The sequence below is a fragment of the Amia ocellicauda genome, chromosome 12, assembly GCF_036373705.1.
Source record: "Amia ocellicauda isolate fAmiCal2 chromosome 12, fAmiCal2.hap1, whole genome shotgun sequence".
Lineage (NCBI taxonomy): Eukaryota > Metazoa > Chordata > Actinopteri > Amiiformes > Amiidae > Amia > Amia ocellicauda.
The window spans coordinates 13,323,794-13,341,375 of NC_089861.1; the positions used below are offsets into that span (position 1 = coordinate 13,323,794).

At 40.2% G+C, this 17,582-nt stretch overlaps 1 pseudogene; it reads left to right on the forward strand.

Moving 5' to 3' along the window:
* Positions 1–543: 543 nt before the first annotated feature.
* Positions 544–1,833, forward strand: LOC136765083 (ADP-ribosylation factor-like protein 13B pseudogene; annotated as a pseudogene).
* The last annotated feature ends 15,749 nt before the right edge of the window (positions 1,834–17,582 follow it).

Below are 17,582 nucleotides of genomic sequence, written 5' to 3' on the forward strand. Positions count from 1 at the left end.
AGTCCCATTAGCAGACTGGAGCTCATATTCTCTCCAGACCACAGAGGGACATGGGGGGTTCAATGTGGGGGGAGGTTAGCAGCGCATGCAGGTGGCGGGAGGGTGGATGGAGGGGTTCCATCTGTCCATAGTGTTTTTGATTATTTTGTATTGTGCATTGCTGTTTTGTTGGCATGTTTGCTTAATTACAAAAAAGAAATATAAATATTGTTTTAAAAAATTGCTGTTTAATCCCTAATTAATCATTGGCACCCTTGGCACTTAGCGATGCGAATAAACCAGACTTTGGGCACTCCAGCCAAGAAAAGGTTTGCCATCCGTTCTATATAACTATGAGCTTCTGGGCATTTGATTCAATGATGACCATATAAGGCTTGACACCCTGCCATTTCCTTCAATTATGACATCATCAGCAGCTTCAATCATTGGATGAATAACAGCTTGACGAGCTGCCTCCGGTCCCAATTATGACATCATAAGCGGCAGATATCACATTACCGTTTGCTAGAGGGTCAGGACACACTTGGAGCACAACTGCAACAGTGGATAAACTGAGCTCAGGATCTGCATACTTTTTCTAGTTGCTTTATTTTTGATCACCCATCTCAGCACAGAGAGGAGCAACTGGAGTAGCTAGAACAGCCCAGCAGTGAGTGAAGAGTAGCCAGTCACACATTCTCATTCAGTATGATGGCGAACTGTGGCAAATGGGTGAAACGGTTGCACCAGCCGGCAAGGAAAGTGACCTTAGTGATGTTGGGTCTGGACAAAGCTGGAAAAACAGCGACTGTGAGAGGCATCTTGGGAGAAAATCCAGAAGACGTGGCCCCCACCGTGGGCTTCTCCAAAATCTACGTGAAGCAGGGGAAGTCTGAGGTGACTATCTTCGACTTGGGCGGGGGCAAGAGGATCCGGGGCATCTGGAAGAACTACTACGCCGAGTCGCATGGCGTGGTGTATGTTGTGGACTCCAGCGATTTGGAACGCATCCAGGAGACCAGGGACACCCTGGCCGAGGTCCTGAGACACCCGCGCATCGCAGGGAAGCATGTGCTTGTGCTGGGCAACAAGCAGGACTGCGACGGGGCCTTGTGCGAGGCAGACCTAATCAAGTCTCTCGCTCTGGAGAAGGTGGTGAATGAGAACAAATGTCAGATTCTGCCGTGCTTGGCTGTGACAGGCAACGTGAAGAAACAGGACCCGTCCATCAAGAAGGGGCTGGCATGGCTGCTGAGCAGAATCGATCGGGACTATGCGGCCTTGAATGAGTGCGTGGAGAAAGACACGGCCGAGCAGAGGGCCCTGGAGGAGCAGGACAAGTGCGACAGAGCAGAGCGAGTGCGCCGGGTTCGAGAGGAGCGGGAGCAGAGAGAGAGGGAGGAGGCCGAGCGAGAGGGGAGGGCCGTGCCGGAGGAGGAGGTGGAGGATGGCACCATGTCTAACCCTTTCCAACCCATAAATGACGTTATCAATGAGAAGGAGGAAAAGCAGAGGAGAGAGATGGAGAATGAACCAAGCCGTTGGCGGTTCCCCTGGCGCTGGGGCTGGCGGAGGACATGCCCACTGACAACGGGCATGGCGGAGGGTAGCAGTGAGAACAAGGACAAGAGGAGTACAGAGGAGAAGAAGAAGAAAAAATCGAGGCAGTTCCCCTGGTGCTGGGGGTGGCAGAGGACATGCCCACTGACGACGGGCTTGGCGCAGGAAAGCAGCCCCCAGAAGGTCGACAGTGCTGTGTACAATATCTTCACAGCGACACAGAGCTGGCAGGGGGAGAGAGAGCGGCAGATTCCGGACGAGCCCCTAAAAGGTAACCCCACTCTGGGTAGTTGACCTACACCAACCACACACTGGTGGCATAAACACTCCCAAATTAGTGATTTGACTCATTACACTGCGAGAGATCCCAGGTGTAGCACTGGGCTGCTTAAATCAGCTACAAACCCCATAGATCTGACTAAAATATTAAGCCCCGACTCTAAGCAATACGCAACTCAATCCAAGATGCAGGTCAGAGCGATTACTAGAGAAACATGAAGCCGCAGGGTCCGCTACTTACAATCTGGAATATAATTTAGCATGTTATTATCACAAATATAAAGAAAGAAAGTCTTGAGCTCTGGTGGTGCACAAACGTGAGAAACAAACAAGACAATATAACTTGCAGTACATCCAAGGCCTGTAAACAATGTTAAATTTAGTTCTCCATCAGGAGCCAATCCGAGAACTCTATTCTAATTATGATTATTCTACATGACCCTGTAGAAAATAAGTGCATTGTAGATTGTGTGTTAGGTGGGCAACCTGGACAGTCAAAAACTGGATCAAGCACCATTTAATCAATGGCCTCAGGCAGCCTACTACGTTATTTCTTTAACTGGCCAATTTTCATAAAAGAGTAAAATTGTACATAATTGCAAGGTTTCAAAATGAACAGCTTCCTACAATGTTTCACCCTATATTATTTGTACTGTATCTTTATTGTATGTATATCAGTTTAATTGCAATCCGAACAGAAACATATTAATTATTACAGGCTTACTTATTGCCATAAGCAGTCAGACTGTAAGAAATGTATTTTCTGTTTAACAGTGGAATCAGAAGAAATCCAGCCTGTGGTGTTCAAACGCATGAAAGTCTACAGATGAGTCCACCTGTGCGAAGAGAACAGACTGAGGGAAAAGGAAAGACAAAGGGAGAAGGAAGATACATTTGAAAGGCTGTACACAATGCAGCATGCAGAGACGAAGGGGATGATGAAAGCATGTGTTAGACGTTTTAAATAATACTTAGTACACACTTATCCATTTCAGGCACACACCTGCCTTTTTCAACTGGCACATGAGGTTTATACCACAGGGCCTGAGATTGAGCCTGAGTCCTCTCTCCTCAATCTTTAGTACTTTGGCCTTGACCAAGCCTGTCACTACAGTGCAACATACATCCCTCAGTGTCATTTAACATTGTGGAAATTGCTGGTTGTCAGTAATAGCTTCACAAAAATATATTCATTAACCATTTTGTGATGAGAGATATATGGTACCACATTTTAATTCTGGAAAAACATTTACAAAGATTTAGCCTAATGACTTACTATGAAGAATAAGTACTTTGAAAGACCAGAGGCCAACAATTTGCCAACAGTAAATTTGAAAGAAAAGAAAGGCAACAGGCTTTAAAATATGTGTTTGGGTGTTTGCCTCCCATGGCAAAGCGAATCAAGATGCTGCGCTGAATGTAGCACTAAGAAGGAGCCTGTGTGGAAGTTCCTTGTTTGTACATTTTCTTAGTATGCACATGTTATAACTATATACAGGTGTGCAGATGCTCTGGAGAGCAGAAAACTCTCATGCATGATTAAATGTCATGGTCAACTTCCTACAATGTCCTTAAACCCAAACACATATTTTAAAGCCTGTTGCCTTTCTTTTCTTTCAAATGTACTGTTTGCAAATTGTTGCATGTATGAACTGCTCGTTGTTGCGGTTTGAAATGCAAGGTAAATAAATGGAAGGATGTTAAATAACTGCCTGTTATGTCATTATTTAAAACCAGTAGTGAATTACCTGAACGGAATTGTATGGATTAGCCAAGCTAGCGACATCTGATTGGGAAAATGCATTAGCAGAGTCAGCGCATGCACCCACCACTTGAGAGAGAGAGAGAGAGAGAGAGAGAGAGAGAGAGAGAGAGAGAGAGAGAGAGAGCAGGGTAGAACTGGATAGAAGGGAATAAAACATTGGGGATGTCCATGTATTAATCAGGATTTCTTGTGGCAGACTCGATCTGTTACAGTGGCTAACTGTGTAAGCTTTTAAATCATGCCCAATTTGTGCTGGTTTGAGGCTGGCAAATGTCCCAAAATCGGTCATACAGTGTCCATTTTTTTTTTTTTTTTAATTGTAGGGAGTCCTTATGAACCTTGAGCTGTCATTCAAATGTTAGTCCCCTGTTCAAGATCTAATTTAAGATGAGTGGGGCATGCAAACGTACATTTCAGATTTCTTTCTCTTAATGACTAGAATAATTTCATTCAGAATGTGTAGAAACAGTAGCACAGCTAGCAACCTAAAATTGTCTGATATTGTTAGATAAAAAAAAAAAAATCAGCCTAGTGGCTACATTACAAACTAGCTGCTTTTCAGCACAAAGGTAACAACTGAATAGTTATAGTAACGCAAGTGTAGTAACAATCCTAAATCAGAGGAGAATTTTGTGTTCACACGGGGCTCCGCTGCGTCGGTCGGCAGCTATAAACTGCTTGACAAAACTGCGACGTTGAACACATGCACATGTTAAGAACTTCAGTTAGGTAAAAAAATCTAATTTGGAACACTGAAGAAAATTGTGAAAAACAGGACAACGTCACCTCGTGTTGCATTCATTTCAACAAAACATTCTAATTGTATTCAATGATATAGCATGAGACCTCCCAAGTTCAATTTTTTCTCTCTTATAGGGGGTCCGGGACCCCCCCAACCCCCCCAACCCCCCCTCAATTTGAACACTGATTACAACTTTGGCTTCATGTAATTTTAGAAAGACTTGAAAGATTGTGAATGAAACACTGGTTATCTGAGAAAGGAAGCACTGACCTAGGGGGAGGGGTTTTAACTTGTTTCCGTTGGAATATCATCTAATCATCTTTCTATCAAAGCTGCCTATAGGCCCCTGTGTCAGTCACTCAAGCAGTCCCCTTCCTGATTCCTGTTGTAAACATGACGTTCACACAGGAATTTTCTCTTTGCCAGGAGACTTGGACTCCAGCACGACCTTGCAACCATACTCAAGTATTACTCAGATATTCAAACACAATATGCAATTATTGTTGTTAATAGTTGTATGAAATGCTTTCTGTGGCACTTATAATAGGCAATTATGTTACACTTTTGTTACTTTTTATAATTTTACATTTTGGTGTGTGCCAACAGTCTGTTTCTGATTGATTGGTACAGCTATTCTGCATTCTTTCAAATGTATAATTAATAAATAACACAGATATTCAAACACAATATGTAATTATTAATAGTTAACATTAATAGAAAACATGCTTTCTATGGCAATTATGATCGGCTATTTGTTGCACTTCTCTCTTCTACTTGAAATGTATTATTGTCAATGTTGCATAGGAAAATGCTTTGTATTTGTTGCAGTTCTCTCTTTTGCTTTATGTAATAATACATTGTGTGTTATTTTCATGTGCCAACAATGCATTGATTGGTATCTGTAGGCCTTGAATGATTTCAAATAATACATCCAGAAGAAGCTTAAATATTAATGTGTAGAGTCAAATTTATTTTATCAAAAAATTATCCGGCCCCCATGAGGTCTCAAATCCGTCCCACTACCTAATATGAGTCTGACACCCCTGCTCTAGATAGAGGCCACTAACATATTCAGGCAGCACAACAAATCATTCCACGCATATGCGAAGGCAACACAGTGTTGCAGAAAATCAGGAAAGCTCACCTGTTAGGAAGCCTTTGGACCACACACGAGCTGATGCTGCAATAGGTTTTCACAAGTTTCAATGTTCACTCAGACACAACTCGCTATGGTCGAAAGCTATCACCGATTCAGTCACCGACTTCATCTGCATGGATTTACACCAGTACAGTGTAGTGGAAAATGTCAGGTTTAGAAAAATGCTTGCTACTCTGGAACCCCTTTGCTGAGAAAAGTATACCAGAGCTGTATGCCAAAGTTAAAGGCAAAGTGATGGAGGCCTTAAAGCAGAATGAGTGGCTATTACAACGGACGGTTGGCTTTCTTTGATGAACTCGTATGTGGCCATCACAGTTCGTTACATTTCTGCAAATTGGGAAATTAAGTCGCATGTGTAGCAAATGTGAGTCGTCAACAAGGCACACATGGGAAAGAATATTGGGACTTTATTGCAAGAGGCATGTGTAGAATGGGGGATCGATGGTAAAAGACCAGCTCTCGTGAGGGATAATGCAAAGAATATGGTTGTAGCAGGAGTCGAATGCACAGATAACCCCACACATGAAATGCATGGCTCATGGCTGGCTGCTCAAAAAGTGAACGGTGCCGCAAGAGTGCTAGGAAGAGTGAGGAGGATGGTATCCTTCTTCCACCACAGCCCAAGAGACACTGAAAACCTCCGTGAGAGACAGAGATTGCTTCAATCTTCTAGTCCTATATACGGTATTCAGTCTTTTGTCCCTTTGAGAACCTCAAAATATATATTTGTAGACTTGTACTTTGTTAAATTGGCTGCCAATAATAAATGCATGGGAAATACCCAGTTTGTTCATGTCTATCCCTTAGTTGGATTATGTGAATTTAATTATTTTAAATGTATTTCTAAATCCAACCACTTTGAATTGAACCGAATCGCAATTGAATGGACTCAAAGCTGAATCGAATCGTAATTATTTCTAAACATATCTTTCCTGTATCGTGATAGTGTATCTAGATGCATATGGAATTGTCAGAGAGGGAAAGATACACACCCTAAGAGGACGGCAATGGGAGAACACTCATGTAGCCACCGCACAGCACAGGAGCAGTCACCTTCTGCTGAACCAGCACAGCTAGGACAGTGGCGACAGCAGGCTCTTCTGGTGCTGTTATCAAAGGAACTATATACAAAGCAGGGCAACAGAGACCAACTCACATGCTCTCCGTTAAGGACAGGAGCAGAATCTCTCGCTCAACTATCGTGGCCAGCTCTACTGTACTGTGCTCTCATCTGGTTCTCCTCCTACCTCAATGACCGGACCCATCAAGTGACATGGCGAGGCTCCTCATCCACCCCCCAACCTCTCCTCACAGGTGTACCCTAAGGCTCCATCCTCGGTCCCCTCCTGTACTCACTCCCTGGGCCCCCTCATCGCATCCCATGGTTTCTCTTACCACTTCTACGCAGATTATGCCCAGATCTCATCCCCTCTCGCATCTCTTCCTGTTTGTCTGCTGTCTCCACCTGGATGCTCTCGCACCACCTCAAGCTCAACCTCTTCAAATCAGATCTCCCTCCCAGGGAGAGCGCATGCATTGACTTGAAGTTTTCAAATGACCAAGACAGAGTCAGAGGGACACTAGTTAGAGAACCAATGGTAAACTGTGATCACAATATGGTTAGTTTTGAGGCATTCTTTCAAAAAACAACGACCAAATCTAAAACAATGGTCTACAATTTTAGAAAAGCAAACCTTGAAGGTATGAGGCGGTACTTAGAAGAGGTAGACTGGGGCACACTGGATACAGATTCAGTTGAAAATGGATGGTTATATTTTAAGAATACACTACTTGAGGTTCAGGAGAAATTCGTACCAGAACTTTGCAAATTGAGGACAAACAAATATTGGCCAAAATGGTTTAATAAAAGTATGCAAAACAATATCAGAAAGAAAATGTTGTAAAGCCCATACAAAAGGGATAGAGACAAAACAAAATACAAAGAATATGTTTAACTTCAAAGAGATCAGGAAAGCAAAGAGGGAAATATAAAGAAAGCTCTTGGAGCTAAAACTAATGCAAAGAGCTGTTTTCAATACTACAACAGCAAGAGGTCAATAAAGGAGGAAGTGAAACAGATAAATGCCAAAAGTGGAAGATTTAGGCAAATATTCTGAGTATTTCACAGAAGTTTTTACAAAAGAAAAAACAGATAACATGCCACAGGTTAACAACCAGTCCAGTCAAACCCTAAGAGAGATCAGGATAAATAAGGAGGAGGTACTAAAGGTACAGAATTAAACACAAACAAATCACCTGGGCCAGATGGTATATTTCCAACAGTACTTAAAGAAATTAGGGAAATTATTTATAGTCCGTTAACTCAAATATTCCAAATGACACTTAGAACAGGGAATGTGCCCACTGACTGGAAGACAGCAAATGTCAATCCAATCCACAAGAAAGGGGACAAAACTGAGCCAGGAAATTACAGACCAATCAGTCTCACCTGCATCACCTGTAAAATGTTAGAAAAAATTATTAGACAGAAAATAGAGGAGCATCTTAATGAAAACCATATTCTTGGAGATAGTCAACATGTGTTTAGACGAAGCAGATCATGTCTTACTATTTTATTAGAATTTTTTGAACATGCAACTGCAGCTGTAGATCACGTGAAAGCATATGATATGATATACTTAGATTTTCAAAAAGCTGTTCATAAGGTTCCACACCAAAGACTGATCCTCAAATTGGAAGCTGTAGGCATTCAGGGTAATTTAAGTAGATGGATTGGATTGAAATTGAAAATGACACATTTAATAACACATGCATTTAAAATACAAATGCCTGCTAAAATCTGAGACCTACTGATACAGCTTGGAAGCCTTACAAGTTGCATGCAACCTCTAGTTATTATTATATATTTTTTCCTTCCGTCAAAATTTAAAATGCCCCAAACGCTCATACATGCATGAAAATGCACGATACTCGCATTCATATTTTAAATGGTTATAGACATTTAAAAATGTGTTTTCAATGATTATTGATTTTGTCAGTTATTATATTATTAGTATTTTTACTTCAGCTTTTGTGGTTATACAGAGTCGGGGCAACAAGAGATCTGCCTATGTAGCCCTCCGCTGAGTGAGGTGATAGCAGATCTACTGTGCTATAACATACAATGCGTGACAGCAAGAGGCCAGCTCTTGTGCCCTCACCGACCACAGGAGCAGCCCCCAAGCAAATTATCGGCACAGCAAGGAATGGGGAACAAAAGCTCTACTGTGTTGTAGTCAAGAAGTATACACAAAGCAGGGCAAAGGGAGACCAGCTCCATGCCCTCTGCTTAAGAACATAAGAAACTTTACAAACGAGAGGAGGACATTCGACCCATCATGCTCGTTTGGTCTCCATTAGTATCTAAGTGATCCAATTATCCTATTTAGTCCTGTATTTTCAGCTTCAACCACATCGATGGGGAGTTTGTTCCAATTGTAAAAACTCTCTGTGTGAACAAGTGTCTCCTGTTTTCCATCTTGAATGCCTTGAAGCCCAATATTCATTTGTGTCCCCAGGTGCATATGTCCCAGCTGATCTGAAAAAGCTCCTCTGGTTTGATGTGGTCGATGCCATTCATGATTTTGAAGACTTGGATCAAGTCCCCACGTAGTCTCCTCTGTTCCAGGGTGAAAAGGTTCAGGTCCTCAGTCTCTCAGTAGGACATTCCCTTCAGACCTGGAATAAGTCTGGTTGCTCTCCTCTGAACTGCCTCTAGAGCAGCGATATCTTTCTTGAAGTGTGGTGCCCAGAACTTAATAGAGCTTAAAAGAGCTTAATATAGGGGCTCAGTGAACTGTATACAACAGGGTAACAGAGCAACACACACACACTCCCGTGACAACATATTCAGCAGGCTACAACAGGGCCAGACTGGGGGGCCTCCACTGAGATGCCACTGAGCTATACACAAGGGCTAGCGAGGCAAGCCCTGCGAAGTCGTGTAAACAAGCCCCGTGTTGCGGAGGCGGGCCGCTTGGGCTCCAGCCTTGTAAGCAGAGGTGGAAAGAGTACTGAAAAATCCTACTGAAGTAGAAGTACTGTTACTTTGAAATTTTTTACTGAAGTAGAAGTAAAAGTACTGGTATAAAAAACTACTCAATTAAAAGTAAAAAATAGCTCATTTAAAAACTACTCGGAGTACAAATTACTTAGTTACTTTTAACAAAGCGTTGTCACAGCAAACACTAAATAAAGGAGAGGGAACAATGTTGAGTTAGAACTAAGCTTTTTTTTTATTACAAAGCTACACAGTTTCCCCATCTGTATTAAAAGAAAGAGGGTTAAAACACTTTTTATCTTTTAAATGAGGTAAAATTATTACATTATTACAAATTATTTATGAATAGATAAATGGAAGACTTCAAAGTCTATTGATAAAAAAAGTGCAAAAACAAAGGGGCTACAGAAACTCAAGTGTTAACCTGACAGAAAAAACATGAGTAAGGCTGGTGCCCATGCCCATAACAACAGTACAAATTACATTTTTGTTCCAAACACTCCCACCCTGCTGCTCTGATACCAGCAAGACCAAACTGAAATCTTTAACCCCATACTAGAGAACCTAACATTCACACTAAAACAAGTGTCTTTACTCTCTGAACTTGCTGTTCAGTTTTAGTAGAAGCTGATTTTCAAAGTTTGTACTGTCAATTCTGGCTTGTTTTGCGGTGAACAACATGCCAACACAGCTAAAAAGACGCTCACAAGCAGCAGAGGCAGGTAGGCCAGTGTTCAGCTTGACGGACAGCTTCCTTATGTAAGGAAATGAGTGCAGTAGGTCCATCCTGTCAGACACACAAGCCAGGTATCCATCCAGCTCCCCTGTACCTTGTGACTTCTGTGACTTCATTGAAGAGAAGAAATCATCTTCATCTGAAGAGTGCTGCCTGGTCTGCTCTGTGTTATCCTCTGCAATTTGATCAATTGGTGTTTCAGGTAGACCAAACCTGTACAGTCAGTAGCAAATTCACAATATACATATGCGTGACATCACAACATAGTTCATCATAGTATTTGTAGAAGCATAGAAGCATACAGATTGATTATTTGATTAATTAATAAATTAATTTAAATAGATTATGAAGCTTTGACATGATACTGAGGAAATTCTACCTGACTCTATGATGTCTACTTTGTCGGTCCAAGTAGTTTTGAACTTTGGGAGCAGGATGTGGTTGACACAGCTTGCAGGATGCTTCCAATCTTCTTAACCTTGCTTGCAACTGGAAAATCACTGGCAGCAGCCACCCCATGTGTGTACTCGTCTCGGATTGTAGGATGTTTAAACAGAGCAGTATTCAGTGAGGAGCTGGGCTCAACCTGTAACACATAAGCACATTCAATCATAGGGTAATCATAATTCAATAACTGTAAATTTAAACAAATTACATACAGTTAATTACATTATTTGTCATTTAGCAGACACTCTTATCCAGGGTGACTTACATTTGTACCCATTTATACAGGTGGGCGTTTTACTGGAGCAATCTAAGTACCTTGCTCAAAGGTACAACAGCACTGTCCACAACCTTCCAGTTACGAGTCCAGAGCCCTAACGACTACTCCACAATGCTGCCTACTTAATGTGCTATATAAACTGATACTCACATTTTCACCTTGAATTCTTCACAAACATTCCTGATGGCGTCGTCCCCCTTCTCTTGTAAGATCCGTGTGATCCTCTCCACAGCCATGTAAGTTGAGTTCCACCGAGTTTGATTTGGCTTGTTCAACTGTATTTGGCACTCATTTTCCACAAATTCAGCAGCCAAGTATGACGGCCCAGATTTGTTCCATAGTGCTTGGCATTTTCCAAAGGCTGCATGGGACAACCTCTTGTAGGTGTCATTATTCACCTCTGCCTGGGCAGCATCTTTTGTTGCGATGAGGTTCATGAGGTGGCATGCACACCTTTGATGCTGTGGTAATTGATACTCTAAGCCATTGTCATCTTCCAAGATGGAAAACATGTCTAGGTACTCAACTTGTTCTTCAGGCTCTTCTGCATGTGGTTCTGACTCTGGTTCAACTAATTCAGGCTCCATCTGGCTCTGCTCCCCTAAAACCTGGAATGCCTTTATAAAGTTTGATCCACAGTCAGTTATGGTTCTTACCACTTTCCCCCTGATCTTGTACTGACTGTGAATGTCATCAAGGGCAACTGCAAGTATGTCAAAAGTGTGGGAACCTCTCAATCTTTTGCAAGCAAGTGCAGCAGATCTTCTCTCCAAGGTTTCTGGATATATCCAATGGGCTGTGACCCCAATGTAGCTTTTCTGATGTGTCCAACAGTCAGTAGTGGTGGCAACATAGTTGACTTTACTGAGGTGCGACATCACAGTCTTCTTCATGTGAGTTGCAGATTCTTGGATTCTTGTTCTCACAGTTGGTCTGGAGATGACCGTACAGTGAGGCTGCAGGGTGGTTATCAATTCTTTAAAAGCTGGTTGCTCAACCACAGAGAATGGCTGAAGACCCTCACAAATGAAATTGATGATCAGCTTGTCTAGTCACCTGTGATACATGTTTGACTCCTCCCCTGGCCATCATGTTGGATAACCTTAATTGCTTGCTTGCTGAGGGGTTAGTTAATGGTTCCGTGGTCCGCTTTCTTCGTGTTCTAGTAAGGTCATTGAAGGTCTTCAGCTTTGATGGATGTTTCCTCTGTTAACAAAAATATAACATCAGTGACCTGTAAAATCAATGTTCTTAAGTTTTTCAATAAGAATGCATAATATACCATTTCCACTATTTTTGGCAAATTGATGTTTATTATATTAGATACTTTGTAATGAAAAATGTCGCTTTTTATCACTGTTAATGTGTTGTGAGTAGGAACAAACATATACCATTTTTAAATCTACCACAAAAAACATTTTAATTAAATATATTTTGTGCAAAATGCCACATACAGTATCCCAGATTCTGTGCTGTTATCACAAAATTTCACATGTCCATATATATTCTCAATCATGGCGAGAGTGCACAGATATGTAACTATAAAGTAACAGTTCTATATATTTAAAAGATTGTATTATTATTATTTTCTAAATGGCTGATGCAAATATTGAAATAAATAAATATTAATAAAATCACAATGCAAACTTGCCTAGAACACTAACAAAGGTTGATATAAATGTATTGTTAGTTTACTGTGGGGGACATCACTGGTCAGGACAGGAGGCTGTATTTTACAGAAACATCTCTTTCCAAAAAGCAAATTGCTATTAAGTACGTGTTTGTAATGTGTGATATTGTCTGATATTTCGTCAACATGTCTGAATGATGTATTCATTGTGAGTGTGTGAACGTTCACCGTTTCAGAGATCAGCGCTATTTTGAAAACCAGCGCGATGCTCATTGGCTAAAATTGATATATTGCATTTTCATATAAACCATGAATGTCAAATGTAGCGTTAAAAAACAAAAAGCAGATTTTAGCATTGGGATTACAAGACATTTTTGATTAAACTGTGTAAACTACATGAAAAAGGCACCCTCTAGGAGTATATCCATAGTAAAAACTTGAAATGTGTGGAATTGGCTTTTATCCATTTTTCAACTAAGCTCTTCAAATGTTTGCTCACTATAGGGTTGTAACGATTCCACACATTTTCGATTCGATTTGCCTTTCAATAATAAGATGTCACGATGCGGTTCAAGTTTAATTTATTTTTCTTCACACATTTGTCTCCGAATTAATAACCTTTTTTGACAAAAATTGAACAATTATTTGAACACTGCCAGCCAGGAAATCAACAATAACAGTATTAACAGTAAATGAACGGTAAGGGCTTATGAAACGCACTTTAATGGACTTTTTCTGGAGTTGTCATGATTGCATTCCAAGGAACGTTAGAAACTCGCTGATCCGATCAGAGGACAGGCAGACAGGAGCTGAATCAGCTGCCATTATTCAATTGTGTATCAAAACCTGCACATATACATACACAAGAATAATAATAATAATAATAATAATAATAATAATAATAAAATAAACTTTACACAATAAATTGTGTAAACTGGTGTATAAATCTGTATGCACATATCTTAACATAAGATATAAAGATAAAGAACTGATAAAGAACCAGTTATAAAAATAGCATGCAACTGAAATATTAGCCTATATTATGCAATGTGAAAGCGCTTTGAAATGGCTCGGTGTTATAGCTGCGTACAACAATGCAGAAAATGCGCTTTCCAACACTAGAGTGCCCTCTGACGTGTAGAAAATCATGTGTTTCACCAATAAATGCGATTATAACTCTTTCACAATTACTCATTTTATTACAAAGCCCAAATTGTCGGCTATTATTTAGTATTTAGAACTTAATCATTTTGAGAAGTTTACAGCTGAAACGCCATATGGGTAGGCAATTTAATTTAAATAAATATTTAGTAACATATAGGAGAGAATAAGCGGGAGAAATTAACATACGCAGAGATATTTACTGTCTGATGTCGTTTTGTGTTTGGTGACACTTGAATACATTTTTGGTTTGGTGAAGCCAAATACATAAATAAATCGGGACCCCGTCTTTAAATTCGATGGTTGAAATCGAACTAATCGATCTTCGACTTCGATTAAAAAATGTTCGCCCGTACTCACTAATACTGGTGGCTAGATAGCGAGTTAACTTACCTCTACATGTTTGTGCAAGTTAGAGGCTGAGTTTTTATAAGCAGCCATCTCTGCCACTCTGGGTAAACAGAGGTTACACTGCATGGACATGATGTCGCCTTTTCTCTTCTTGAATGTTAAGTGTTTTTTTTGGTGACAGCCTATAAAATGTGTACTCTGTAACGAATGCCTTTTTAAAAGTAGCAAAGTACTTTACTTAAGTCAAAACATACTTAAGTAAAAGTAAAATTACCAAATTTGAAAAATACTCAAAAAAGTACAAGTACACGAAAAAGCTACTCAATTACAGGAACAAGAGTAGTGTAATTAATTACTTTCCACCCCTGCTTGTAGGCCCTCAGTAGCAGGGTCTCGGTAACCCAGCACTGTCTATTGGGACAGGAGGGGAGGGGTAGGAACACAGACCTAGTTTTTAATCTTGGTAAACCACATTGCGACCTCTGAAAAGCTGTCACTGATGACATGAGCCCCACAAATCACAGAACGATCTGTTGATTGGTGAAAATCCTGATGTAACCTTAATAAATCACATTATTTATGGGCTATTTTGTGTTCAACTAAAGCTGCAATGGTGGAGTTGACCTGCGGACAGTCTGACAAAACTGCCTCACGTGCCTGACACCTCTTGGCACTGACCAATGCGTCAACATCAGGGACCAGTTCTTGAGGAGTTGCGATTTTCACGATGTCATTCAGATGTCTATGTTTGAGCCAAGAGCGCAGTTTGGTCTTGTTGAGGTTCATTATGGACAATGCCTGCTCACAGAGATATGTAGTCCCGAACATGCAAAGGATCTTTGAGTTCAACATCAATAAGTTCAAGTTGGTTAGCTAGCTATGGTGACGTAATCAAAGCTGCAACTCTCGGCCTGGCAGGTTGTTTTTTCTCGTGATTGAGGAGGTTCTTGTCTGATGCAACAGCACACACTCACATCAGCCTACGTGCACCTTGAGTGTAATGCTATATAATTATTGCTATGCTGCCTTCTTTAATAATACAAAAGCAGTGTGTGACTCAGCAATCCCAAGTAATGCTACTGTGAATGCTGTGATAAAATAATATTACAGTTCTTATTAGTCATGAATGTTGTCTTCATGTCTGTAATTGTTTAAACGATTCCTGTGTAATAAAATGTTGGTTATGGGGAAGAATACAGTTTTCTGATTGACTCAATCTAAATAAACCGCTCCATTTACTTCTAAAGATTATTGTAGAAAAAATTAAAGATGGATAAGTATAGTTTTATAAGCATGACTTTTCAGTTAAAATAAATAACTGAATTACATTTTATCACATGAAGGATATTAACACGTTTACTTACCACTGGATATATGCCATTGGGGTTGTTGTTCTGTTTGTGTTCAGGTGGCGGAGGCCCTGGCAAGCTTTGTGATCCGACAGAAGTTTGCAGAAGCGAAGAGCGGAAACGAGAGGTAGGCCCTCATTCTAATGGGAAGAGAGGGTTGGGCTTGTGAATCTTACTTCTTACATCAATGTTGTTGTTTTTTATGAAGAAAATTGGCGTTATTGTGCACCATCATGGATTGAAGGTGATGTTCTCTCCATCCTTTTTTAAAACACTTATATTCACATAAAACAAGGTATTTAGATGTTTGGCAAGAGGTGAGTAAGGCAGAGAGGAGCAGGATTGCTAATTAATTCTGACAAACCCCCGACAATGCTGTGGTCCTCGAGAGTGAAAGCATAAAACACTCTAAGGGAGATAGGGCAATGGCTTCCATTAATAAAGAACTGTAAATAATGGTTTCACACTCAAAGTATAGGCCCGATTATCTAATGTAAAAGCTTTGTTCTAGTCTATCAAAGCAGTGCCAATCCAATTGTCATTTCCTCATGCAGATGAGAGAAAACAATGCAAGTCGCTATTATCAGCAGATCCTACTAACTGTCCTGTTGTTTTTTGCAGCTCCTCTTACCCCTATATGAGGTGAAACAAGCAGGTGGGGAACCTCTCTTCTTGCAATACATTAGTGGTTAAAAGCAGAGCTCTGGTCTGCATGCTCTCATTTGCCCAATGCAATTATAACTAAAGCAAAGTATTCACTATCAAGTGCAGAATGCGAAGGATGGAAGGACACGGTGTATCAGTGTATCAGCAAAGCAAAGCACACCTCATTAAATCCTCCATGTTTCAATGCAGACACTCTCCAGCCATTTGACAACCTCCAATTTCCTCTAGAAAAACTTCCATTCAAATCATTCAATAATTCAGTCCCAGTTCACTTTAAATCTGTCTGTATAGTTTAGTTGTACTCCTTTTCCCTCATTTAAATGTAAAGGTCTCTGTTATGGCATGACTATTATTAACACTATTGCCAGTAGATCAGTAGATCACATGTAGCCATCATGTGCATAAAAAAAATTATAAATTATTCTCAATAGTATAAGCTTCTTAAACCAAACACATTACTTTTCCTTGTAGATTTGCATTCAGATTGTCTCCAATAATTCTTTGGTTTGTTTTACTCCAAGGTAAAATCCTTGAAAAGAAAAAAACAAGGAGAAAGAAAACCTGAAACAAGTCCCACCTGAAAAACTGCTCCAATGAGTTGTCATTATTTGGGCTGTTATCTTCACACTGGTTTCAGCATCTCAGGGGAAAAGCAAACTGTTCCTGTTCAAGAACTTGTTCAGACGTTAGTGATTGAAACATCTATGGTTTCACTTTCTAGATCTTTCTATTTTCATTTTACCAGCTCGCTTAGAAAACAAATAATAGAGAAATACATTGTGAGGTGCCATTTGGAACTGGTAAAATTCTAAGAAGTTTCACTATTATCTAAAATTCTATAGACAGCGTTGTTGCAAATCCAAGGGTGAAAATATCATGAAGCAATTTGTGTGAAATTCTGCTACCTGATATTTTACAGATAATTGGTCTCATGTTAGATGGTTTGATGGCAAATCAGGCAATGCTTTATTGTCATCAAGTTTCTTTCAAGAATTAATGCAATACACAATGAAGTCATATATGAAGAAAAACATGTATCATTGATTTGATTATGGCAGTGGTGGGCCACCTAAATTAAGCAGTGGGCCGCAAGTCCAGGTGACAAATAACTGCCTGGGCGGCAAGATCCCTTTACCACAATTACAAGCCAATGCTATATTTTAAATATAAATGTGCAATATCATGCAATAAAAACATATCAACACTGTATTAAGGGAGTAACACATTGATACAAGATAAGCAATTGTCATAAATATACAGCTTTATTCTTCATTTCTATTATTTGGGGGGGGGGGGGGTGGTCACTTTGTGCCACAGGTTACACACCACTGGATTATGGCATACGAGCCCAACTCCAGCTACCCTGTTTCTTGTTGACTCACTTCATTCAGCAGAAGTCCCATTAGCAGACTGGAGCTCACATGTTCTAATAATAATAATAATAATAATAATAATAATAATAATAATAATAATAATAATAA